Genomic DNA, 27,681 nt, shown 5'->3' with positions numbered 1-27,681 from the left:
TTCTGCTGGTACCTCTTCACTGGAGGATGTTTTTTTTCCAGATGAAGATCTCCAAGGATAGGAAATGAGAAAAGGGAACAGCATACAGAAGCAGAGAATGGATAAATTCCTCTTACTAAAATTCTCTCCTGTGAGTAATACCAGATCCTTCAGAAAAAAGATATCTTCGAGGAACACTTGTCACTCTCCTTGAACTCTCACATCCTACATGCAGCATTCTAGGGCTATTAGAAAGCTCTTAGCAATGATTGCTGGAGTTACACAGAGCACGTGCAGACTGCAAACAAGGAAAGGGTTTCCACATTTCCACATTAGCTTTGTTCTGCTTATTTAAGCATTTGAATTCCAGGCTCAGGGGCTATCCTGAGCACTCAGTTACCCCACAGAAGCCTCACAAGCCCCTAGTGAAAGCTCCAAGTGAAATAAAGTTGTAAACCGACAGCACTCTCCTACATCTCAAGCAAAGTATGGAATGGAAGAGCCTGAAAAATCTGGCCTGATTTTGAATTTTATCCTCTGGAGAACTTCTGTCTCCCTTGCTTTGCAAGGCCTGTAGATCTGAAAAAAAAAAAAGTAAGGGCCAGGACAGATCTTTCACCCTCTCTTCAGTGACACCAGCTATTTGCGGTGCAGAATATACATTCACTGGTGCAGGGTTTACATGCAGGGCTGAGTGATGCTGCTGGAGGAAAATGAGCCCCACTCTCTCGGCACATCTAGTTAGGACACGTTGGTTAGAGCAGCTAGCACATCTTCCCCTTTTGCTGAAGTTTTTCTGGTGACAGCAAGAAACCCATAAGGACTGTTTTCACAACCTCAGATCTCACTGACTTTGCCTCCTCCCACCAGATCTGCACAGTTAGCAGCAAAAGTCAATCATGCACTTACCAGCACTGGCCAAAATACAGCAACTTTGCGTTACTGGAAACTTTGTATATGAAAGGAAAATGTAGAAATAATCTGAATGCTTCATCCAGTGGTGACAGGTTTCACCCTGTCCTTTTCCAGACTCTTAATTTTATACCACCTCTACCCTGTTTTTGTTTTTGTTTTTGTTCTCCGCTAATGACGCGCTTCACTGCCTTGAGGAAGGATGATTACAGGAAGCTGATGTAGCAATTCTCTGGCTCCAGACTATCTCTGACAAGCACATACCAAAGCATTTCTCATGGTGTAACTCTTCCATGTTGACTATGTTCGTAATTGGGTGTTCACTGTTTTATACATCTTGATTTGTTCATGTTTGGCATGTGTTTTTCTAAGGTAGGAAGATGAGAGAAACTTGCATCAATTCTACCACTGTTGATTCATTCTCTGTTTTGTCTTTGATTCATTTCTTCTCCAAAGTTCAGCAATCATCTTAAATTTGTCTAGCAGATGCGCATCTACAGGATCCCACTATGTGACCATCTACTTCATCCTAAAATAGTTAATCACATCAAGATGTATTTTTGAATATGAGCCCCTCCATCACCAACCAATCACACAAGGAAAACAGTAATAGCAGAAAATAAGTTCAAAAACTATAACCAGGCTCTGTCCCTCTGTAGGAGTTATGTTCTGCATCCCATTGAGCATTTAAAGACTATTGAAACAGGAGATAGCCAGCAGCCCCCTGATTTCACTACTCATACAGAACTAGCTTCCATTTGTCACACAACGTCATGATGGCATAGATTTCTATCATTAAAATTAATTCTTGGGAAACTGTCATTACAGCTACTAGGCTTTTGCCTGAAGGAAAATATTATGCTTCAACAGAACATACATATCCTCTTCATGCCAAGGCATCAGTAGTATTACAATCACCATCATGACATCATCCATCAAGGTTGGTAGCTAAGGCCCAGTCTATTATACATTCAGTGTTGTATCCTTTGTAAGGACAGCAAGTCTCTATTCAAAATGAAGATCCTGCCATCAGTCCTATAGTTTACATGAAGTACCAGGTCATGCTGCTCTGAACAGCTGCTAATGCAGTGTACACAAAATAAAATCTTTTGAAAAGACGCTCAGATTCCTAAAGGGTAAAAAAAAATCCCTGGATCGGCAGATCATAATCATATGTGGCACCACTTACCAGGCTAAAATCTAAACTATGCAACATGTGACTAAAAAGCATGTGGCCTTCCCAACGCTATCACACTGGGGGGGTACTTGGCAGTACATACCCAACAAGTCAGGCAACTATACAGACTACTTCATTCCTATTCTGCAGAAGACAATACCAAACACATCAAAAGAGATCAGACTATTATTTATATCCTAAGACACAAGGTTTTTATTAATAAAACTGTTTCCTCAGAGTTAAATTCCATTAACTGTACTTAAGGCAGAATTACTACACATCTTGCTTCCAGGCAAAACCTGACCATTACACATGTGTTACAAATCAGTATCTCTTTACATTTATTGGTGTGCAGACGAAAGCCAAAGATTTCTTTTCAGATTCTGGCAAGTCAGGAATCTTTCATGTTTGAGGAATCACGTTGCTATCAATTTATTTCTATTTTAAACTTATGAATTTTCATACCAAGTCACCAGTAGATACATTTTTATATTAATCGCATTTCTCCATCTTGAAGTAGAAAAGCTTAGGTGGCATCACTTTTAGGGAAGAGAACTGCGAGATACAAGATATTGCAAGGAAGACTTTAAAGTCCTTTCCATTCTGCATAAGGTCTCCCCCCTTCTTCCCCCTGCATATTTTTTTAATCTCGAAAGCATTTCCTACTAATGCATGAAACCCCCATTATGCTGCATATGGTTTTTATTATCAAGTCTATAATGCTTTCAGGAATTTCTTTGATTTGTCTGGTTGTAACCTCATTCTTTTCATTCCTGATTGACACAGAAGCAGCAACCCAAGTCATTCCTAAGTATCTTTCTTTAGTTATAAATCAGTCTCCATACTTCTGTAGGGTACCTCAAAATGGCTTGCCCTTGTATGAATAAAGGAAAGGCCTTGAGAATTGGTTGATTATTATACTCTTCATTATGTATTTGAAGATCATCCAGTTTTCTTATTTGAAGAACTAGATTTTACCCATTAAATTTACATTGCACCCATGGACACTACGCTTACACCTACGCACCTAAATCCAGGGCTGGATTTGCACACAAATGTGTACAAAAAACTGCAGAATACTCTTTATAGAGATGGGACCAAAAACAAGGAAAAAAAAAAACAACCAAAAAAAAACCCCCAAAAAAACCCCAAAAAAAACCCCCCAAAAAAACCAAAAGCCCTCCAAAATTCTTGCTTTCAAAATTTCAAAATTAGTAAATTAGTGCAAGATCAGCTTTCCATGGCAGATTTCCAAATAATTACTAACTCAATGGTAGCTAAGTGTCTAAAAATGTAACCACACAGAACCCACCCAAGATTTCATGGGAAGGCCTGTTTTTACCCTGCAACCAGCTTTGTTTTCCCTACCCTGCTCAGTGCATGCCATTGGGCCATGGGTGGGTGCCGGCACAAGGGAAGAATTTACCATTGTTCAGATGGAAGCCGTCAGTACGCAGGAGGTTCTGCTGAAAGACTTCATGGTTCACTGCATGGGCCAAAGCTACCAGTGGAACACAGCACAAACAGAAGCAGCATCACTTGGAAAGTACAATTTATTCCACAGACTTGATTTTGAAAAGACCAAAACACAAATACTTGAGGACCGGAGACAGCTCTAGACATGGCTCAGAAATTATGGAGGTTGCACACTCTGTAGTCTCAGGGTAAGGGTATGCACCAAAGGTATTCCACTTTCTGAAATAAATCAACCTCGTGTCACCATGTTGCTTCAGAGGATGTTGCATCTCAAATACAATGATGTATGGAAGAGGGTAGGGGGGAAAGGAAAAAAATTCACCTGATCATTGCTTCAGGCAATAACTTGAACAGTGACTTTACCATTTTCACCCTTTTAATGTTGATTTTAACTGGATATGATACACTCAGAAGTTAAAATTAACAGGAAAAGCTGCTGCATGATTGCATTTTGGCAGCTACGTACAATTTCCCTGTATTACACAATCAGCTATTCCATACATGAAGCATACAAGAATAGACAGAGCCACCATGAATTTCCCAACATTTTGTGTTTATTCTGTCCACAGATCAGAGCTGGTGCTCCCTGGCTAAAGGGAAACAGCGGGACAAAAAGCAAATATCCACTGCATACAATCCACTAGCAAGGGAGATCACAAAACAAAGCCTCTCCCTCAAATGAAGTTGTGGGAGACAATGAGTAGACAGCAAGTGCAAAAACCTTCGGCCATGTCCTTACTTCTTATTCCCTCCCCCCTAAAGGTTGCCCAGAATTCTCAGAAACACCCCGAATACAAAAGGATTGTGTGGGACAAGGTATCTCCCCTGGAGAGAGCAGTAGAAGTAGATGCTGCATCTTCCTTCAGTATGGCACTCCCACTCCAGACTCCGGCTGGCTTAATGGGGAACATCTACACAGGAAAAAAATCCCTCAGTGTTTGAAGCCTGGCCACCAGTTAAGGTGGTGCCTGGCAAGCATCTGGCAAGCAGAGAGGGGACATTTAGACATATTTTAGGGCTCTGATGGCTTCTTCAGAAGAGATCTTAATTGGAAACACTGGAAATATCAAGTAATTGCTATGCAAGGGGCCTTGGGGTGTATGTTTTCTAGTGAATGTTCATCACCCTCGAGGGGAAGCAATAAAATCCACTGCCATCGCCTGTTTAGCAGCCCACTGGCAATATTCTTTTGTCAGCTTTAACTCCAGCCTGACCAACACACCAGTTGTCTTCTGTTCAGAAACTGTCATTAGCTTAGAAAATCATACATTTCAAAGAGACTTAAGCATGCTCCCTCTAAAAAGAGATATATATATCCGAATTTTAGACAAGAATTGGGAAAGAAGAATGGCAAAGAAGGAACAGGCACCAATGCCAGCATCGAGACGCAACAATTCGAACAAAAGAGATCTCAAGATGTCGCACTAGCACGCACGCACACTATCTTCCTCTTGATAGATCGCTTTCCCTCGGCAGAGGGAGATGCTCCAGGAGAGCGCCCGCCCGGGCACGCAGAGCACGCGTGTGTCTCCAGACGGAGCCCGGCAGGGAGCACGTCCCTGCGGCGTGGCCGCTCCGCGGGGCTGCCTACTGCGGCACGTACGCGCCGCCCGCCTCGCCCCCTCTGCTCAGAGCGACCCCCGAACGCCCCCGGGCTGCTGCAGAGGGACCCCTGCGCCCGTCTGCTGCCCCCAAGGCCGCCGAGGGGAGCGGGGGCGGTGTTGGGGCCCGGGGCGGGGCGGCTCTGGGGGCACCCGCGGGCGCTCGCCTGCCGCCCACCGAATCCCGCTGCGGGCGGGGAGGGGGCGGGCAGCACGGCCGGCCTTTTTCCCTTCCTAAATGCCAAATTTTGTGTGGGTGAGGTGAGGGGAAGCACGGGTCCGCTCCGCCATCGCGCACAGCAACAGACGCCGAGGCTTAGCCTAGCGCAGCGCGGGGAAGGAAGGGTGCGGGCTACCGCTGGGTCACCCCGATGAGCCACGCCGGGGCTGGCGGGGGGCGGCCGGGGGGAGCGCCCGGGGGTCGCGGCGCAGCGCGGAGCCTTTGTTCCGCCGCCGGCCCCGTCCGCGCCGCCGCCTCCGCGCATGCGCCGGGCACAGACAAAGGCGCGGGCAGGGCGGCGGGGGCTTCCCGCATCCCTCCTCCACCCGCATCCCTCCTCCACCCGCATCCCTCCTCCACCCCGCATCCTCCCGCCGCCCTGCATCCCCCCTCCACTCCGCCCCGCATCCCCGCTCCATTCCGCACCCCCCCCCCCACCGCCCCGCATCCCCCCGCGCGGCGCCCACCCGGCGTGGCAGGAGGGCGGGGGTGTCCCGGGGGTGTGCGTGCGTCCTCCTCCCTTTCCCCCGCGTGTGCCGCCACGCCCAGCTGAGGTGCGGGGAAGGCGCCCTGCGGGAGCCGCGCTTGAAAGACACGCGTGTGCGTGGGGAAGAGGCGACACAGCGGGTCGGGAGGGGAAGGGAAAAAAAAAAGGTCGAGGGGAGTTGTAGCTTTCTTTGGTGGGGGGAAAGCCAGACGGTTAATGGGGACCTGTGGGGAGCGGGGGGCGGCAGTCGGTGAATATTCATAGAACAGGCGCATCGGGGCGTAGCGCGGCGGGCGGCAGCGGCGGCGGTCCCTGTCGTGTTTGACGGCGGGTCCGTGCCCCTGCTCGGCCAGCCGAGCCCCCGAGCCCCGGCGTGTGCAGCCCAGCCGGGAGCAGCGCTTCAAACCCGCCGGCGCGTCCACGCGCACGCGTGACCGCGGAGGCAGCGCCTCTTCCGCGCCACAATGGGCAAGCGACAATCGCGTTGTCGCCGGCCACAATGGGCAAGCGCAGCTTCCAGCTCCTCGCCCGCCCCGACGCCCCCGGCGCCCCGCGGAGCGCCCCACCAGCCGCCCGGACCCCGCAATCCCCCTGCAGCACCGCCGCCCCCCGCCCAGCCGCCCTGCCATCTTCCTGGCGCCGTGCGTGCTCTTCTCCCAGCGCTTCCTTTCATGGAGAGCTTGGGGCATCTTCCTTTTTTCCTTTCTTTTCTCTTTTCTTTTAAAATTCTTTTTATTTTAAATTATTGTTATTAATTAAGGAGACTCCCTTTGGAAACAGGCTAAAAGCACCGAAAAGAAATTGGGCATAAACCACTATTATTCCCACCACACCCACCGCTACCCCCACCCTTCCCCAGGAGAGCCTTCCCGGGCATTTAAATCTCACGGAATCGCCTTCGGTCCGTTGTGTGCCTCGATCCCGCTCCCAGGTGGTCCCCTCTCGAGGAATCGAGCTCCTCGCAGCGTTATTCCTAAAATGTGCCCCGGGCAGGCACCTCCCGGGCTGCTCCGCTCTTTCTGCTCTTACCAATTCACACGCCCATCTCCTCTCCCCACAATCGGGACACAACGGAAGGGGGGAAAATGATAGAAATGGCAAAGCTCTCGCGGACTGCTGTGTAAATGGCATAAGTGAGACACACCGCGTCTTACCTTTATGTGTTTTTCCTCTGTCCCTGTCGGTGTGTTTGTGTGCTGGGGTGTCACAAAGAGAGTCCCAGGTAGCCCAGAGCCCCCTCGCCTCGCTCGGAGCGCTGTGTCTCTCGCCCGCTCGCTCGCTGGGACTGGAGTGCCTAGTGCCTGCTGGAGCACTGCCGCCGCTACCGCGGCTGCTGCCTCTGCATTTCTCACTCTCTCCCCCTCCCTCTTTCCCTCCCTCCCCCCTTCCCTGTGACAGTCTGTGGGCAGTTCAAAAGCCACACGCTTTATTTATTTATTTCCCGTGCTGGCGGGCGGGGGATGCGCTGCGCGGCGCTCGCGCTTAGGGGGCGCACGGACCCCAGGTTTAAATATCAGCCGTGCGGGCTGCGGGGGGGGCTGGATCGCGGCTCCGCGAACGCACCTTGCAGCATTACACCCCCACACCCCTCAAAAAAAAAAAGTGAAGGGAGCGGCCAACCTCCCTGCCCCGAGGAGAGCGGGCGCGGCGCGGCGAGGTGCGGGGCGCTCCGCGACCCTCCGCACCCGAACCGCACCGGGGGCGACTGTGCACCACGGGGCGGACGGCCCGTCCCCGGCGGAGCTGGGATGCTGCGCGGCGGAGGGAGCGGGCAAGTCGGGCCGCCTGCCTACACCTGCAGCCCTCTCGGGGAGCGGGAAAGCCGCTTGCACGGCGGAGAGGGGCGGCACGGGCGGAGGAGACTAAAAATTCCCGGGCCTGGATGCTCTTGGCACGCTTAAGGAGAGGGTCTGCCGGTTAAACACAAAAGGCAGCAAAATAGAGGAATGCAACACATTTCTCAGGAGAATGGATCTCTCCCGGGCGCTCCTGCAGCTGAAGAGCTGGCCTGAACGTCGCTGGGGCTTCAGGACTGGTATCCCTCCAGATCTCCCCCCGTTCCAAAGCATCCCTGAGGCCGTCACAGCGCAACCGAGGGTGCTGCCCGCACTTTCCCACCGCCCTGTTTTTACAACCTGGCTGTGGCGGGGGCCGGGCGCGCCCTGCTCGTTGCTCCGCGCCCGCTCCGCGCTGCGGGAGCCCGGCGGCGGCGGGCGATGCGCGGGGCTGGGGCGCCCTCTGCTCCCCGAGTGGCGGCCGGGCCGGGCCGGGCTGGGCCGGGCTGGGCCGGGCTGGGCTGGGCTGGGCTGGGCCAGGCGCTAGCTCCGTCGGGTGACCGGCCCCGGGACCCGGAGCCCGGGAAGGAGCGGAGCCGCTGGGAACGGACCGCGGTGGCTGCACGTCTTGGGAAACCTCTGGCTCAAGGGGCGCGGTCCGGCTGCGCCGGGGCTTCAAAGTGAGCAGCACCATCTTTCAGCAAGAACAATGGAAGCTGTTTCCCATTTATCTGGGGACAAGGACCGAGTGAGAGACGCGTAGTAGGCTCGTGATATGGCTAAGTCCGGTTTGTATTTTCGATGGATATGGATCGAAAGGGAAGCAGGGCATGAGGAGAGGGAGGGCGCGGCCGCCAGGGTGTTCTTCTGAGGGCCGTGGTGTGCAGTGTGATGTGCGGTGTCAGGCTTCCCGGACATTCCCACGAAGGAAACCTCTCGGGTAATAAAATGCATTTGAGTTTGTGTTTCACACACCCACCCTGCAACCTGTAGCTGTGCCGAGCATCCACCCAGCCGCTGCCGGGGCGGGGAGCCGGTCCGAAACGCCAGAGGAGAGGCTCAGGGACGACCTGGCAGCGCGGCGGGAGCCTCCGTTATCCCCCCGCGGTCACACAAAAGCCCTGGGCTTGAAGGGAGGAAGGGAGGAAAGGAGAAGCACGGACACGGCGGCTTCACCGGGCAGGGACAATTCATTATATTTTCGTGAAAGCGTTCGCAAGCCAGTCTTTTCCTCATATTTTTATTTTATGAGGGTTTTTTCCCCCTAGTTCTGCTTCGTATCTCCGCCTTTTCCTGGTGGTTTAACCCTCGCTCTGCAGCCGCCGGGGCGCAGAGCTCTCCATGCCACACCTGCCCCGATGCAGCATCCCACCTTCCCGAGGCGCGGTGCGGACTGGCTGCACCCTGCCGCAGCTGGGGGAGGGAGGGAGGGAGAGAGGGAGAGAGGGAGGGCAGGCGGCACCCTTCCCCCCGCGCCCCCGGCCGCGATATCTCTGCGCGCACGATAACAGGCTCGGGGGGGCGGCTGCGCCGCACGGGTGAGGCATGCAGCAGCCAGCGTTAAATTGGGTAATCGAGGAAAGAGAAGAAAGGGAGAGGGACACGCCCTGACACGTCGGAGAAGGAGGTAGCTGCTCCCCACGGAGGCGAGACCCGTCCCGCCCCCGCGCTGCCTGTGCGTAGCCCGCGGGAGCCGGGATCCGCCCGCCCGCTTTCCCGGGAGCATCCCTGCAGAGACAGCGGTAACGCCGGCGCCTGCCCGGCGGTGGCGTGCTGCAAGGTCAAGGGAGAAAATCCCTCTCCTCAGTTTTATTTCTGAGTATTTGTGAGGCAGGGTTGGCGAGAAGTGAGGCAAGATGGGTCCAAAATCCAGCCATGGAGTAAAGCGGAGGCGTGCAGACCGCAGCTCAGTGAGGGGCTGAGGGCCTGGGCTGAAATCAGTCCTGGACCGTGGGTAGGGCTCAGAGGGAGCCCCAGGTTATGCTGGGCCGGGACGATCAAGGCCAACCGTGCCCATGAGGCCATGACATTCCGACTGTCGAGATTGTCTAAAATTGCCCAAGCACCACGCAATTAGTGTGAAGCAGTATTAGAGGGAAAGAAAGAGGCTGTTATTTAAGCTTGTGTTTAAACATGGGCTGAGGCAATGAATGCTCACCTGCATTGAAATTGAGCACTATCAGACTTTGTAGCTGAATTACAAGTTACGCAGGGTTCACAATATATCTCAGAAATAAAAGTGTGTTCTGAGTCATGTGCTTGGAAAAGCCTGTACAACTAAAAATGGCACAGAAATAGTCATTGCTACTATCAGCTTGTGAGGGGTTTTGATCATTTTGCTGTTTTCAGCAGCTAGAGGGTAACCACAGTTTACCAGCTAGTATTCTTTTAAATACACCTACATGCTAAATTGTGCATCTCAGGACAGCCAAACTCAAAATTCGTCAGATGCTCATTTCAGTTACTCAGCTGCATCAAAGTAAGATACCTATCTGAATGTCTTGTTTAATAAAAGTGGTACTTTTAGGCAAATGGGTATTCTAAACAGCCTTTGTCTTAACTAAGGGTGTGTAAGAGATCCTCTCCTTTTTCTTCTGAAATGAAAACCAGTATCTGGAGGAAGAAAAAGTGCAGAACAGAGACACCTGCAAAAAAGATGGATAGCCAGGTCTGTTGTGGAAAGGCAAGTCTAGGCCCTTTTGTGTAATTAACAGCTGCTTTTCTGAAATCCACACTGTTACTTGGCTTTCACAAGTACCCAAGCTACCTCTGTTCTCTCAGCCAGCTCTTCCGTCACCTCTTGCCACTTACTGTACCTGGGTGTTCTTCCCTCCAGCTTCAACATTTCAGGCCCAACCTTGTTCAGCCCTGTCTCTCCTATGGATGTCACCGGCTGTCATATTTCCATCTTTTCCAGAAGGAAACAAATTAAATCCTAAATACTCTTTCCTTGTCTTTAATTTTTATTGTTTGTTCTCCTGACTGATAATCAAGTCTTTGTTCTGTGATTATATTAGGTCTGACAAGAGCCACAAGCCATGTCTCTTAGCCCAGCATGTCCACAACACAAGTCCAAAATACTCACCAGCCCACCTCCCCTCTCCTTCCACCTCTCTGCCTGTATCCTTGTCACCCACAATTCCATTTTTGTGTTTGAGCACTCTGGACTTTTCCTCAGAAGAAGCTAGGATCAGTAAGGAGTACCTATGCTGGGGTAGCAGGGGAGCTTTCTATTTTATTCCATAGGAAGGGAGAGATGACCAGCAAGCAAGGGAAAAAAACACAACAAACAAATCAAGTAAAAAACATCACCTGTGCCCCTCTTTCGGCCTTTCAAACGAAACACTGCCTTCCTCGCACTTACAATCACAACAAAACAGAAGCAAATCCAGGCTTCTCGCAGCTCAGAGGGCTCCCCAAACCTGCCGGCTCCGGCGGCAGCTGCGGGAACAGCCGCCCCGCCGGCCTCCAGCTGCTGCCCTGCGCTCTCCCATTCCCGAGTTTACACCACAAGAGGGAGCATTTTGTTCAGTTTATTGGCAGATCCTGGTTTTCCCGCTATCCAGGCGAAGAGAACAACCGCAGTTTCCCGTATGTAGTGATTTTCCCAAGCCCGTTTACCCCATAAGCATTTTCGTAATAATGGGGGTTTTTTCTTTCACCGTGCTATGCAAATTTTAAGAGTTTCTTAAGATTATTAGTCATTTAAAGTAAATTTTATAATTAATATCTAAACTGTAATTACAGTTTAATTCCCTGTTGATTCTCTTGGTTATAGAGTCATTTATTCTGGGGCAAATGCAAGATGCTGGAAGACATATCTAAAATTTTCTATTTGCATCTCCTTTCCTATATAACTACTAGCTACATAAATTTCAAAAATTGACTGCAATAGCATAGGCAGACACAAGGTATTATTTCAGAAATTTGCAGGCAAAGCACATAAAATAAAGAGCTTTGATCAAAACTCAAAATAACAACTTTGATAAATCACTGGAACACCTAAATACAAATTTAAGTCCTGACACAAAGACAGATGCCAACTTCTGATACCAATTTTAATCTGGACAACCCAAAATCCTATGGTGGTAGGTGTATCTGAGTCTAGTTTTACTAGACTGTTTCTGTTTATACCATAAGTGGCACTTTGTGCCTATAGGAAGGTAGGGATATGTGGGTTGTGAACCCTGCTTTACCCCAGCATTTCTGGCTTCAGCTCAATCTATAACACAAAGCATATGTGCCTCCCAGGAGGTCCTGCACTAGCCATCGATTTTAAAAGGCTTCTCTGCTCCACTGAAGTCTGCGTGCAAGTTTTTCCAAAGATGGATATATTTGCTGTTCTGACAGTACAATTATCTGGGTTATTTCTGTCTCTTACCCCACTTACCCTAAAGAGTCAGAGTTTCTTATGTGCAAAAGGAGCAAATGTGTTCAACTACCATAAGCTTTCCTTATGATTTATTCATGCCAGGCTTCTCCATGACCATCTATAGGTTAGATCTCAGACTCTTTGCTCCATTTTCACTGGCAAGTTTCACCGAAGAAATAGCTGAATAAGGTATTCACTGTTTGGCTTCTATGGCCACAAAAATGTCTTTCAGTTAACAGCTGGAGTGACCATATCAATATCTTGATAGTGATCAGAACTGGCTTCTCTTGTATTATTTTATTCTGTTTTCTTTCAGCTACAAGAATGTCAGTAATGCAGGAGCAAATGCACACCTGACTGGATGATCAAACTGATGTGACAGCTACCTACGATGTACCTCCTAAAAGGCAGGAGAAGTGAGTGCAAAGACTGTCAAATACCCTCAGAGAAGAAAAACATAATACTTTGCTCCAGTACTTGGTGTTCTGAGCTGTACAATGAAGGATGCTTACACACCTTATATACTGAACTAAAACATTATTCAGTCTGAAACACAAATTTTTAGCTTCCTACCTTCCTGCCTCGAGAACTGGTTGTAAACCCCAGCACCATGGCCCCAAAGTCATTGTTAGCCCTGACTGCCCCTGCCAAACCTGTGATTTCCTTCATCCCTGCCTATGACTCAGTCCACTATTCCAGCTCAGCCCAAGCTGTCAGGCCCTATCCCTGCTACACGCTTGTCCTTGATCCCACCCCTGTCTCTGACCCAATTTTATACTTTTTCTGACTGAAACTTTTGGATGGACCTGGTTTATCTCCTTAACTTGCCCCTCTCTCAGCTCCTGGCTGCTCCTCCCTTGTGGATTAGCCCTGTGCCTGCTGCAATATCCAGTTTGTCACAGGTGTCAATTAGCTGTGTAAAGACAGCACAGCATGCAGTTCCTTGAGGAAACTCCAGCATAAGCCATTTGGTTTACCTGGCATACTGCTCCTTGGTGAAGGTGCTTGTGACATTGCTGCCACAGCTCAGCTTTTGGATCCAAGCTGGGTCACATGATACATCTGTACTTCTGCAAACAGAGTCTTATAATTAAAACTCTCCTAATAGTGACAGTGTTACCCCAGAGTCAAAGCAGAGAAAGGAAAAGGTGGAAAAATTTTTCAGACACGGACAAATTTTTCTGCTGGGGCAAATATTCCTGAGAGCCAGCTGTTGTGGCCCCTGTTGACACCACTCCCATCTGGAGGCTGACTGTGGGAAGCCCTGAGGATGCATTGTAGGAGATAAATTTATAGGATCTTTTGGTTTTCTTTCTACTGTCTTCCTACTGCTTATAAACTTATTTTGTGCACCTTGCCTGTCCTTTTCCACTCTCTCACAGTGAAGGGTATCTCTAGATCAGGAACTGACTAAAATGAGGTATTCTGAGACTCTATGGTGCCTGAAGTGGGCGTGGAGAGGAGTTTAAGCCTTCATAAATGACAGCAGCTCTAGACATATACCAATACAGCCACCTTTCTCAGTCCTCTTTATTCCTTCAACTTGGAGGCACTAGATTTAAAGCTGTTTCTTTATTGTGCTATTTGTGCTAAGAGCAAGCTGCAAATGGCTTGTGAAGAGTCAAACAACTACAGCTGAGGAGGCTAAAGCTAAAAATATTTGTAAATGTTGAGATTGAAGTGGCTCCTCCAGAAAAAGTGTCAGATTGTACTTATGCCTCTAACCCATTATTCCTCGACTAACAACATGTCCATAGAGTTGTTGAGAACACTCCTGTGTGCAAAAACACTCCTTCCAGTCAAGAGCCAGCTGTGGAGATTTATCTGAAGTCAAAATGTTAGCAGTAGATGGTCACACAAAGGACCCAGTGCTTCAGACTACCAAAAGCAAGTGTGAGCAACTACATGGTAAGTTGTGCACCCCACACCTAGAGGACCTGTTTTTTCATACCAGAGACAAGTATATTCTCAGATCATGGGCTGTACATTCAGCCACAGGATTCTCCATGTTGGAGCAAGACAGGCTGTCTGCTTCCTGAATGCTTCTTTGAAATGCTACACTACACTGATATTTTTATTTTCGCATTTTTACGTGCCAAGTTTAGCTATAAGAGAGGATGGGTGAAAGTACTTGAGCTTTAAATAAGCCTTGTAATGTGCACTACCAGCTGTTTGTAGCTGAATGACAGAGGGTCTGCAGCCAGGCTGTACCTTTTGCCTTTATTGAGTGAATCTTGTGGATGCTACAAACGAAAGAACATATGGGGATTCCTGACATATGGCAAGATCAAGGTTGTCACAGTACATAAATCCAACACTTACACACACAAAATAGTTCAAGCTTTACTGAAAAACTTCTGAAGGAAAAAGATGAAGACCAGTGAGGTCTGTGGAGATGCAGAAGCTGATAACTGACTGTACCCCAGCACAGAAGTATCAGACATTGCCTGCCTAATCAGCCACAGTAGACCAGTGTAACTGGAAAACTTCATGTAGCAGAAGCAGATGCTGCTTTTGCTTGCCCAGCAGCTCCTATTTGTTTAGGGGTTGGTAGCAGCCTTGTTGGCATGCATGGCTGCTGTTGCCACCACACTGCCACTCTGTCCTTCACTGAAGATCAGTTCATTTCAGTAACAACCGCTCAGACCATGCAAACAGCACCTCCAGCTTCTATTTAGTGAGTTAAAAAGCTGATAACTTTCCTATGGGACAAGGAAGACATCATCTTTTCTCATCAAAATCACTAGAAGAGGCCTCACTGCTGGTAGGTTTGACACAAAACTCAGAAGATAAGCCACCTGTTGGAACAGGAAGTTTTAACTTTCTGCAAGTATTTTCCAAGTGTTCTTCCTGGAACACCATCATTTCTGAAATGGTAAAAATCCCAAGCACCTTCCAGAAGAGCTGTGACCAGCAGAGCCGTCCATGGTGTGGCCTTACAGTCTAGACTCCTCAACATGGGATTTTTGTGAAGAGGAGTATGATTTTACTTTTGGTTAGTCAAGTCCACAGATTCCTGCTTGTATTGACCCCATCTGCTCTTTGGTCTTGAGCAAACTCTTGTGTTTTAATTTGCCAGTCAGGATAACAAGGCTAATACCACACCTGGAGGTAAATGCCAGTTTAGTAAATGTTCTTTGGGTTCCATGAGCTCCATAATCTTGAGGCCGAGCTGTTAACAAGCAGAGGTACTACTAAAATCATTAAAGAGCTTTTGCTCCACATATGGTAGCCACTGCATTAGCAGAAGGCGTTCCAGGCAGCTATTTGTTTGAACTGAGAAAGTGAACTGGGAAATGAGAGCACAAAACAGTGGCCAGTTAACAATGAATTATCGGAGTTTAAGAGATGCTTCAGCTCTTCTTTGTGCTCTTCCTCTCCACTCTCTCCCCTTCCTACCCTTATAACCCAGCACTCTGACTCCTTGGCAGAGGTAGGGGTTTATACCATTTTTGACCAATGCAAAGGGAATGCAAGGAATTCCTAATGTAAGTAAAATCGAGTCAAAATTGACTGAAAAACAAGCCACAGCCATCTTGCTGTTCAGTCTTCCACCCATGCAGTCTGTCCTGCTGCAGTGTGGGGCCACTTTTCCCAGTCATACACACCCGCGTGCTGTAGGTCCTAACCAAGGTACACAGAGCCGCAAGGCCGTGCTGCTTGCTAGGCTGCTCTTGGTGTGAGGATCACTGTCTTGGTTTGGAAAGACAGGTGCCTGCTAAAGGAGACAGGAGCCTCCCCTGAAATGGAGAATGCAAACTCTCCCCACCCCTCCGAATTGCTATGAATTTTAAATAAGGGGCTCTCAGGCAAAAAACATGGGAGCAGGAAATAACAGTTCTTTAATAGGGAAGGAAAAAAGATAAAAGGATAAAAAACAATGCAATACACCAGAACAACACTGTCAGAGTCAGAACACAACCTGACACCCTGTGGGTCAGGGTGTTGGTATCAGTCCGGTTGGAAAAGGGGCTGCAGTCCTCCTGGAGTGTCAGGCGTGGTTCTGTTGGAGCAGGGGGGTCCTGTAGGAAAGGGGTATATTCTTCCTCTGCAGATCCATGGAAGTAGAAGCAGCTGCTGTTCCTCTGGGGAGTCCAGTGGAGAAGAGCTGTGTGTGTGTCAGAATCTTCCCAGTTATATCTGGGTAGGAATGCTTGGCTCCTCCCTCTGGGCAGAGCATCTCACAATGGGATGTTATAGTTCTTATCAGTCATGTGGTGACATTCAATAGCCCCTTATCAGCAGATGTCCCCCTGTTGATTATGATCACTCAGGAAGAGAGATAAGGAGCATTGCCCACTTGACACCAGACAACTGCCATACAGATGGCAATGGAATACATCTTGCCTTGCAATCTGGAACAATCACAAACAGCATAAGCATGGGGGATCCCCCTGTGGTGGCAGTGAAAGAGCCTCAGAGGCAGCAAGGCGGGATTTAGTGGGGGCTGCATCCCTCTGTTGTATTGGTAGCTAATGGCTCTGATGTTGGCTCAGTAACCTCTGAAATTATGCACCAGGGAGGAAGTACTGCTGCCAGAACTGCACCTAGGGCAGGTGGTTTTTGCCTTACAGAACAGGAGTATTGGAGGGGTTATCAGATCAGTGCAGGAAGATGCTAACCTACCCACAATTTTTGGCATGGCAGCCACCAATACTAAGAATAAAAATCCCTACAGTTGCACACAGAAAGAAAAGCTGACCATGGCATTTTGGGCCAGTCATATTCCGAGAGAATACTGGTTTTCCAGAACAGATGTAATAGGCTTACTTTTGAGGATTTCATGGTGGATTTGCAGTGATGGGTAATGAATGCATAGGCACATGCATATTCTGAAGCTCCAATCTTGTTCAGTCTGCAATCTACATCTGGTTTTCTTGTTCTACCTCTTCTACTCAATGTCTGTTTACCTTGTGTGCTGAAGTTGGTCACATAACAAAGCAAATCCTCTTGCCTTCTTTGTTTGCGTATTATTTTTTAAAAGCCTGTTTTTATGAAAAAGTATATCATGGCCTAACTAATTATGCCTTTGAGCACAGATGAAATTCAATAGTAAGGGACAAAATATAAGCTTTCTCATGTCGTTTTTTCAACTGCTTTCTTCTGTATATAGAAGCAAATACTTGCTAGGCTTTTCTAAAGCATTTTGGAAATTTTGAAATTATTTGCAAAAATTACCAGTCACAGAATAGGCCTTTCTCATGGAGGAGCAAGCCTGTAGCCAGCAATTTATTTTACAGCCATGAGCAATTTCATCACAAAAGGCACAAGATGCCCAACCAGAAAAAGAAATTGGAAGCTTGAAGGAAAGCTGACTTCTCCTCCTGTTCCCTGCAACCAGTGACATTTCTAAAGCTGCTTTCAGCACAATATACAAAGAGCTGGTACAGCTCATTCCCAATGCCATGTGATGAGTGACAGATGCTGAAGGTTTGCCTTTACTTCCAGCCTTCTGCTGAAGATAGAACAAGATTTACCTCAGTAAATAGCAGGAATGTTGAGTTCACTACAAGGTCGTTGGCCTGTAAGGAATCATGGGTAGAATATACTGCAAGCTCCTGCAATGTTATGGTACAAAGGCTGAACCAGACCATTTTACCACAGTGTACTAAAGTTGATACTGTAAACAAAAATTGCATGTCAGCAGTTTGACTACAGGTTGCTTTCCATTTGATTGCTTAATTATCACTTTCTGGATTTATGTGCAATCCAATTTTATTGATTACTGAGACCTTTCAAAATAAAATTCTTGAATTTCCTCTTCTCTCACCAAACAAACAACTCTAAAAAATATCTGCCTTGAGATAAAGGGCGGGGGGGGGGAAGGTCCATAAACTGAAATTACTTCCTTAGCAAGTTTCCCCTTACAATCTGAATTTTATATCTTTCCCTGATCCACAGCCCAGTGGCAAAACAAACTCCTTGAAATGCCAGATTTCAATACTAGAGACACATCACAGCATATTACAAGAGCTGTTTTGAAGAGTTATATAGTTCTGTTTTCTGCTTAAATCCGGGCAATCATCAGTGTTCTATTAGGCCTGTCATGGCTTTGTGTGGAGAAGTCTTGAAAATCTCTAAAATTTGAGATTCTACAGCATGTTTCGTAGCATCTTCCAGTGCTGCATTACCATCTTGGTGAATAATATTTTCCTAGTGTTTTATTTGAACCTTCCAAGTCACAAAATGTGTCTCTTACTCTTGTCTGCTTTGTGCTTGCTACTGTAAAAAGAAATCTTACTTAATCATATTCATATCTTTGCTTTGTGTAGTTATAGGCAGTTCAATCTCCCTGTTGTCTCTTCCTTACAAAACTAAAAAAGACCAGCTCCCTAAATTTTACTTCATAGCCTATGTGTTCTGTGTCCCCTTGCCACCTTGGTAACCTTCTGCAAGACCTTCTCCCTCATGAAGTGTGTTCCAGAGCCAGACATGTTAGTCCAGCTGTGGTCTCCCAAGCAGCAGATTAAAGCAAGGGGTAACCTCCCTTGATCTGCTAGCCATGCACCCCTAAGAAAACCCTTAACCACTTGCTTTATTTGTGATGGGAGCACACAGTTGTCACATGTTCAGCCTGGCATCCACTGTCACATGCCTGTAACCCCAGATCTTTGTCCCTGAGGCTGCTGTTCTTCCAGGCAGTTCCCTGCTAGTACTGATACATTGGGTTATTCTGCCCCAGGAGTACTTGCTCTTACTGAGTCCCATTTTCTCAGGTCACTGTGAACCTGTGAAGAACTGTGAAGCTCCACCATTTGAGGTGTCAGTAGCCTCCCCCTAATTTTGCATCATCCACAAACTTGTGGAAGGTATGTGCATCATCAAGACTGTGGATGAAACACCGGATAATATGGATTGTAGTGTTACCCTCTGAAGAACTGCATTAGTTAGCAGTCAGACCTCAAGCCATTCATTTCTAGCCTTTGAGCCCAAATTTCTTTTCTAGTCAAGTCCAAACTTCCTGAGCTGCTAGTGAGATTTGGGTTACAGTAGGAGGTGATGCCAAATTGTTTCCTGAAGTCAGATATATTATCCCCATCAATCTGCCCTTGCCTTCATAGTCAGTCATTTTGTCAGAGAAGGTAATTGGCTAGCAAAGGAGGATTAACCCTTTCGAGCTGTTGACTAGTCTTCATTGCCTTCATGTCCATGGGTTTGGAAATGTCCAGAGGACACAGTCCTCAGCTATCTCTCCTGATTGTTATGATTTTCTATGGACAGTGGCCCCACAAACACATCAGCCATCTCCATCAGCATCCACCTCTTCCCATGAACTGAATATCCCCTCTAATGTCTTGTGCCTCCCTACTCACCGCCTCTTTCCGAATATATACTAGAACACACAGGGCTCTGGGAACAGGTTTTGTCCATGAAGCAAAAAGGGTTTATTACTTCAGTATTTCACCCATTTCCATGTTTGTCACTGGGCCCTCTCCTCATTTATCTACTGGCCTGCCTTTTCTCTGAGCTTCCTTTTCCAGCTGATGTTCCTGCAATATCTCATATTGCCCTTTCTGATTGTGACCAGTTTTAGCTCCAGACTCACCTTCTGTTTTGACCATCCTGTTTTTGTCTCTATAACATTTGTCCCAATGCATTGCTCAGCAATATTGTTGCACGCTTATTTCATTCTCTTTCTTTGTTCCCACTTCTTGTGCGCTCCTTTTTGTGTGTGTGTGTTTTACTTCATTGAGAAACTCCTGACTTAGCCAAACAGGCCTTCTGCCAGAATTCCCAGTCTTCCTGTCCAACAGGATGGTTTGTTCCTGTGCTCTCAAGAAGTTTTCTTTAAAAATTAGCCAGCTTTCCTGGGCATTTTTCCCCTTCATGGCTGCTTCCCAGGGCACTCTGCCTAGCAATTCCCTAAAAATAAGCCGAAGTCTGCTCTCCTGAAATACAAAATCCTTACCCTGCTGCTTTCCTTCCCAGCCCTCCTTCAGATCCTGAGCTCAATCATCCTATGGCTACTGCAGCCCAAGCTGCCAACCATGACTGCATTTTCCACTAGCTCTTCACAGTTTGTGAGCAATAGGTCTGGTAGAGCTCAACCTGTGGTTGAGCCTCTAATGTTTTTATTGTGAAATTATCACCAATGAAGTTTAGGGGTTTCCTGGAGTGTTGCTGTGTTGTTGATGTCTAGAGGCTTGAAAAGCACAAGGATGTGAGCGTTTAACCAAGGAACCTTTACTAATCTCTTCAGAAAGCCTCATTTTCCATGTCTTCTGGGTCAGGTAGTTCTTACAGACTCAGTGCACCCTCCTCCTGGGCTCTTGACAGAGGGACATGCTGAGTGAGTATGTCCTTCAGATTTATGCTGAAACGCTACACAGCCTGACTCTTAATAAGCCTCCCTTCTCTTCTTCCTCGCTTGTGCCCTTTTCTCCCCTGCTCGTCCTTCCTACACGGCATGCCTTTACTCCTGTCTGATCATGGCCTTTCAGTTACTGTTCAGCAGGGATTTATGCCATACAAGGAGGGAATCTGCAACCTTGAAGCCCATTTCTAGCTAGCTACCTGTTCACTTTCGCAAGTTATGCAAAACCTGCTGGGTTAAATGCTTCATATTTTGGAGTGAATAGAATTCTAGGACATGTCCCCCTTACCCTTCTGAACCCAGGGGTAGATGTAGTTGTGATCTGAAAGGGGACAACAGAGTTCTTCCCTGTGACATGTCTCTCAAGCACAGACAAGGTGTGAAATTAGTCACCAGACAAGCCCCAGCACTCAGATTCAGTTTTCTACCCACACCTGCATTTGCACCCTTGGAAATGCAAGAATGGTTAAAATAACAATGACTTTGCCTACACTGTGATACTACAGTTGTGCAGCCCATAGGAACATTCTGGCTGAGGAAGAGAAGAAAGAGAATTTGCTCTCAACTTCAAAGTAGTCAGCACATTCCTTTAACTCAGGAAACTCTATAAAAATGTAAATATATCCCATTTCCTATTGTATTCAGTAGTGCCTATATACGTTCAGCGATACAGTTCACATCAATCCTTTATAGCGCTCCAGCCAAGCTAAATGCTTTTGAAATGCTAATGAACACAATGAAGCAATTCTTCATAACTCAAAACACTACCATGCACTCAATAAAAGGAAGGCATCCTTAGGAAGGCTGTCTGTCCCCCTTCACATGGGAAACACTGAACAGGTTTGGTCTGTAGAACTTTTGTGTGAGAATCCAGAGCCACCTTGAAGTACTCACGTGGATTTCATTATATGCCTGATTATTTATAAAGCAGCTATTTTAAAATGTGTTTCAGCTACAAATAAGGAAAATTATACTCACAGTCCATGTAATAAGCTGTAAGTAAGACTGTATGTGGCTTGTGTATGCCTCTTGAATTTCTGATGCCAAAAAAATTCCCTTACCAATGGACTTAGGAATGCAGTATCCTAACAGAAAATATATAATGGAAATATATGTGTGAATAAGCACATACCCCTGAAGTATTAAGAATCACTAATGTCAATAAAAAGGCATTTTAGATTACTTTGGATTTGTTGTCTCATTTTTAGGGTGAATGCCAGTTGTGGAGAATTCATGTTTTCTGCATTTGCTATTTGCTGACAAGACAAAGCTTTCTGGACTCCAGGTTACAGGACAGTGTTGACAGTGCCACTATTGGTGTTCTATATGAAGGAAGGTATGGAAAATAAAATGTTTGCAATCAGAAATGCAAAATCTAAACTTTTTTCCACCATCCCTTCACAGCTTTGAACTTATTGGGCAGTTTTATCCAACAGTGGCAATAGAAATCTCACATGAAAAGATAGCATGTGTTCACTTCTGGAGGGACTCCAGTTTTGCTTCACTTTAGGGAAAATTTTTAATGTCAACTTTCACCCCAAGAACATCAGAAAGTATTGATATGAGTATTGATTGATATCATGAATGCCTTGGGTTTAGGAAAATGTTTGGACACATTTTTAGACAGACAATTGAGTCAGAAGGCAAGAAAGGTATTAAAGGCAAATTAGAAACGTTTCTCTTAAGGCACATGTACGTAGCAAGTCAGCATCTCATGGTCATAAACAAGACCAGATGTGCTGTGCAGATGTTGGGTGCTCTGATTTTACTGCACACGTGCTTTGCAGTTGCTGCATGCACATCCAGCAACACATTTGTGTGTGGGGTAGACACTGGACATCAGCCACAGGGATCTGGAAAAAAAACTTCCACTTGTTACAGTAACTCCAATTGCTCACGGAGTTCCTTGTTTCCTTGCACAAAGCTGTTTCTCTCGATACTTTAAATCTTGCAAGGCCAGCAGGAGGATCACTTCCTTCAAACGCTGTGAAACTCTGGAGTGCGTAATTCTCATAGCTTCCCAATCGGCTCCTGCCTTTTAGAAGGGATCACAGAGCACCACAAACTTGTGCGCTACAAATGTCACCCACTGCTGGCAAAGGAGTTCAAGGCAATGTAGTTTTAAGTCCAGGATGGTGGGTGGTCTTCCTTGACTCTTGGATTTCTGAAGTAGTGTCTCCAGTAGTGTCTTAAATAAAATAAATGATTTCTCATGTGTCTGGTCCCTGCTTTGAAAAATCAGGCATAGCTTTCAGACTGCCTCCCTGGGAGTAAGCCTAGCAGCACTGTTTGCTACACTTGTGTGTCCTGCTCCATTAGAAACTGGGTATCTACCCATTTGATTTAATGTTGGTGACAAATACCCTTGGAGACAGTAGATCAGCACCATTCTGTGCAGCAGGCACTGCCAGAAATGGCATTATCAGAAAGCTTCATGTTTCTGCACATTTACCAATCCTAAAATCAAGCAGGATTCCCTTAGGGCTGGTTTTGATTGGAGGGGAAAGACTCATTTCAACTACTACAATTTGAATGAACTTTTGAAGGAGTAGAATATTTCATTTATCCTTCAGCTCTACAGAAATATCAGATTTAATAAGAATCAGACTCTCACAGCATGAAAAGGGCCATTTTTTTAACAATTAAAATTATTTAGTCTTTCCTAAAATGATTGCTGGCACTGCTATTGGAAGTACATTTTATGCTACACAAACATGGTGTTTATAGTCAGTCCCTCAACATCTTTATAATTTCAACCCAGCTAACAACCACCAGAACTAAACAAGATCTGAGCAAGGTCATAATAGACTTTCATTAATAGTACACGGGCCTATTTGAGAAATGAGATATATCTGAGATTTCTCAATTGAGTTTAAAAATTGGAACATTGAGTGTTATATTTGTTGACATTTGTTGTTCTCCTAGTGAACAAATAGGCTAGAAGGATACCAACAGGAAATTCTGTCCACAAGATAAGCAGCTGCTAGCCCCCAAAGCTTCAAAAGTTCGTAAGGGCCAAAAAATTTTCTTTCTGTGCCTGATTTAATGAATAGTCAGCATTCCACACCAGCCAAAGGAAATGCTTTGGGGACAGTTTTTACAGAGGCAATCAAATCTTGTGTTTGTGTGAAGAAGGACAGAGCTTGCCATTTGTTTGTGAAATAACAGTTTCAAAGGTTATGCTTTCACCACAAAAATCTTGAACTGTTGTCATTCCAAAATGCTTGAGAACTGGCCTGTTTTGTAACTTACTGTTTAGTTTCTGGAAAGAGTCTTAGTCCAGAACATGTCATTGTTTTTGCTTTGGAAACCCTCATGATTTTAAAGCAGTTTTCTTGAAAAGTGTTCTGTTCTGGCTTATGATCATTCACAAGCAGCTAACAGATAACTGCTTCAATCTTTTGGTCTTTTGTGTATGGCCCATGGATGCTACAGCTTTCAAGTAAATCCAAAAAGGAAAGAATAAAAAACATATCAGTAGTAGACTCCATTAGTAAGTTCTTAAAATGGGTATGTCTTCAGCAAATTTCTCAGGGCTGTGTGGTAAGACATCTTCACTGATGTAGGTGACAACCTCATTTATTACTTCTCTACTTACATCAGTCAAAGCTTCAGACCTCATGAGTCACTGTTAAGTCTGGGAAAATTCTGGTTTTTTGGAAATATATGCTCTTGGAAAAGTGGTGTTGGATTTTATATGTGAAACATGTTCAAGGACTCTCCTTGATAGCAAAGAAGCAATAAATTTTACTTTAGACAGTATAATTTAATATGAAATTGTGAAATAAAGATGAAATGCAACAAGTTAATGCAGGTCCTGCATGATCTATTTGTAGATGGCTGGTGACATTTTAGAGCTCTGAATTCCTTCCAATGGAAAAAACATGCTGTAAGGAGCTTGGCATTCATGAAATCTTAATCCAGAAGGTAACAAGGCATGGTCATTGCAGGGTGATTGACATAATAACTTCAAACCTTCCACAAGCCTAATAACAAAATACATGGTAGGCCTTCAGTCAAATTGCTCTTCCGTTCTTTTCAACATATAAGAAGAGAAATTATAAAACTTGTGTTCTGCTGAAGTTTGCTAATCTGACAACGGGATCTGACAGCCTAGACAATAAAAAATATGTACAGAATGCAGCAATAATTGCTTTCAAAAATGCTATCATTAATAAACTGAGAATTTTCTCCAGGCTTATGGAATGAGGGAACAGAGGCCCCCTCAGCTGCTCTGGCCATGTTCCCTTCAAGCTGCTTCTGGTCCTTGGCCATTCCAGGTTGACAGGCACTTGAGTATTCAGCTGGCTTGGGCCAGAATGAATACAGTAGGTCCAACCATTTTCTCTGATTTCCCTATCAGTAATGAAGCCTCAGAAGGTGTAGGTGTAACTCCTTTTGGAAATGACACTGTGAAAAGGGAATGAAAAAATTTTCAGGAACACCTTGGTTTCAACGTGGGAAATTATACATTTTTTTCCTCTGCATGTAGCACGTTGTTTTCTTAATGATGCCCAAAGTGCACAGAAGTAGAAATGAGTTGTGGCATTCATATATGTTGATTCCTGTCTGCACATTTGAAAATATATTTTCTCTGGAGAAAGTTGGATGGTTTTATTTTCTTCTTCTCTGTTGCCTTTTCCCCTTTTTTTAAATATAAAATGCTCTTTTCAAAACAGAAATAGATGTTTCAGTTTTATTTGAGCTTGAAAGCTTGAATTTTATTGGAAGAGAGGATGTTCTTTGAATTTTGTTGTGTTTATGTGCATGTGCATTTCATTATTGTGTATTTATATAGAAAAGCTTATATAAAACTTCACTAATTAAAATTCACTGCATTGCTTTAGAAATATATTTAAATGTCTACTCTACAGGAATCTTGAATTTCACCTGGATTGCACTTCAAACTAGTCATCTATATTTTTGAATAGCACACTTCAAGATTGAACCGCTGCGCTGGATCATACCTCACTGAGCTTGGACAGAATTTACACCTTTTGCTTCATGCCTTTTTTCCTGACCTTGGCTTTTGTGTTGCTTTCACTGCTTTCCTCAGAGTCAGTACTTGTGTAAACTGAAGTTTCTGCCTTCCCATTGCTGAAAGCAGCCCCCTGGGTTTAGCTGGGTGCTAGCACATGGCACCTTCTCACAGTACTCTCGCTGGATTAAGTCCATAGGTTCTTGTGCTTTTATTTATAATATCATTTTCATTTGTGTCACTACACAAAAAGTGTTGGGGGCTTTTGTCTGTATTAGCAGAAAAGATGAACTTCCCAAAGGCTCCCGTGGAAGTGGTAAGACTCCCACTTTGTTCAGTGGGAAAATCCAGTCTGACCTGTGGGACCCAAACACGAACCTGAGCACAGCACTCTTAGCTGAGGCACTGTCTGAGGCTTCCTGTCACTGCTGTTCCAGAAAATGCTCAAATTCAGCTTTCCAAGCTGTCCTTCAATTTCATCCAAACAGCTGCCAAGAAGCTTTTTAAAGCAATGGCAAGTCTGAGATTTGCTGAGACAGAAGGGGAAGGCAGCTGGTTTTAGTCACCAGAGACCATTTGAATGTGACCAGGTTTTGCCTGCTAGGTGTAGAGAGACAAACCACCAGAGGAACAGGGAGCAGCAGCTTTTACAGAGACATTGGTGCTGGCTTTTCTGTCACTGGGCATGGCTACCTGAGTTCAGGCCATCCTTCTTCACACAGGGAATCCAGAATATTTTGAAGTGGCATGCTTCAGCCTACGCTGAAATACTCAGAGACAAGTCAGCTGTCCCTCCCATTTAGTTATTCCGGCTCAAAAACCAATCTGGCATTGTGTGGGGTAAATTTTCACTTCAGTATGGCATAATCCATGTCACTGCTCCATGGACAGTCTCTGAGCTACCCCAAACCATGCCACATCCTCAACCCCTGTTTTTCAGCCCACCTTGGTAAATACAGTTATCTAAAGGATGCCACTTGCTCCAGCTCATGAATAAACTTTCTGCATATAAACATTCTGCACCCACTTGTTAAGTCAACCACATCAATAGATTTATTTTCCCCCTTATCTACTCCTAAGTGATTGGTTACACACAAGCAAACGCTGTCTGATGATTTGACATTTGCAGACTGCTTTCACTTGCAACTTTGAAAATTCCTTCCTAGGTTACCCATACAAATATGTGGTGTCCATTCATGTGGAAGTAGAATAGGAAAGCAGTTGTAACTGTGAGGCTCTTTGTGAGGTAGTTAGAAATCCAGCTGCTCTCCTGCCTCCCTAACCCTTTTCCCATTGGTCATAATTCACATTCCTTTTGGCCTCAATTTTCCACACTCAACCTCAGCCCAGAAGTGATTACATTGGATATCTGAGTAAAATCTGTTGAGCTCTTTTTGAATGATTCAAGTGTGAAAAACCTCTGCCAAATGCTCTGACCATATATAAATAGAGGGAAAATTTAGAGCCTTTTTGTTTTTTTAATAATTTGTAGACGTCACTAAAGAAAATTTCTCAAGTCTTTTCAGAAGGGGAAGTTAAGAATGGGAAATTTTGTCACCTTGTGTACAGCAGCAGCTTTGTAACTCAGCCTCATATCTCCTACTTTTCCCCAGTTCTACAGCCACACGCTGACATTTTACCCATAAGTGCATAGGGGCACACAAGTAAAGGGCTTCATTCCATCTGTGCTGTCTGTGCTGATGGCAGCATAATTTAGGTTTCCTCTCTGCTTGATGGAAGTTTACCCCTGTGCTAAAAAGGGAAACCCAAAGCAACACACTGCTTTCTGTTCCAACTGAACTTTGTTCATCCAAACAAAGTGTCTGAAGGGAAGACAGGACAAGGACACTACCTGGCAAAGCCTCTCTCAAGGACTATCTAGAGCTGTACCTCTGGAGATCAGGAAGAGCTGCTTGATGGCTAAAGACAGGCAAAACCCATATGTATCTTAAAAACAGGAAATGCCAAGAGGTCAATCCAAAGAACTACACGCTAATCTGTCCCACTTTAATGGTTTCTGAGGGATGATTAAGCATGGATTTTTCTAAGTGTGAATTAGGCCTGACCCACCTGATTGCCTGCTGTGATCAGGATCTCTGTCTCTGGACAAAGGCATGCATGTCATTTATCTTGACTTCACCAAGGCTTTCAGTCTTGCACAATATTCTTGTATCCGAGTTAGAATGCTGTGGTTTGGATGAATGGGCAACTATCCATCAAAAAACTTACTCATGAGGCTCATAAGAGTAGGGGTTAGTGGGTCACACTTTATCTGGAAGCCAGTAACAAATGGAGTACTCTGGATCTTTCCCTACAACCTGTCTGCTTCACAGCTTTATCAATGGCCTGGCTGCACGTTCATCCAGCTGGGAAATATCACCAAATTTGGG

The 27,681-nt window shown here is 45.9% G+C and overlaps 1 protein-coding gene across 1 annotated transcript in view; it reads right to left on the bottom strand.

Moving 5' to 3' along the window:
- The window catches only part of BASP1 (brain abundant membrane attached signal protein 1), a gene marked incomplete at its 3' end in the record, with an annotated part of 50,003 nt that extends 42,904 nt beyond the window's left edge, over positions 1–7,099 (bottom strand). The window contains exon 1 of the mRNA XM_084205456.1: positions 7,007–7,099. The remainder of the gene's footprint in view (positions 1–7,006) is intronic.
- Positions 7,100–27,681: the final 20,582 nt, after the last annotated feature.

Source organism: Fringilla coelebs, assembly GCF_963513975.1.
Source record: "Fringilla coelebs genome assembly, chromosome: 1".
Taxonomy (NCBI): domain Eukaryota; kingdom Metazoa; phylum Chordata; class Aves; order Passeriformes; family Fringillidae; genus Fringilla; species Fringilla coelebs.
Note: the sequence above shows the minus strand (reverse complement) of the source record. Positions and strands in the feature narration are given on the sequence as shown.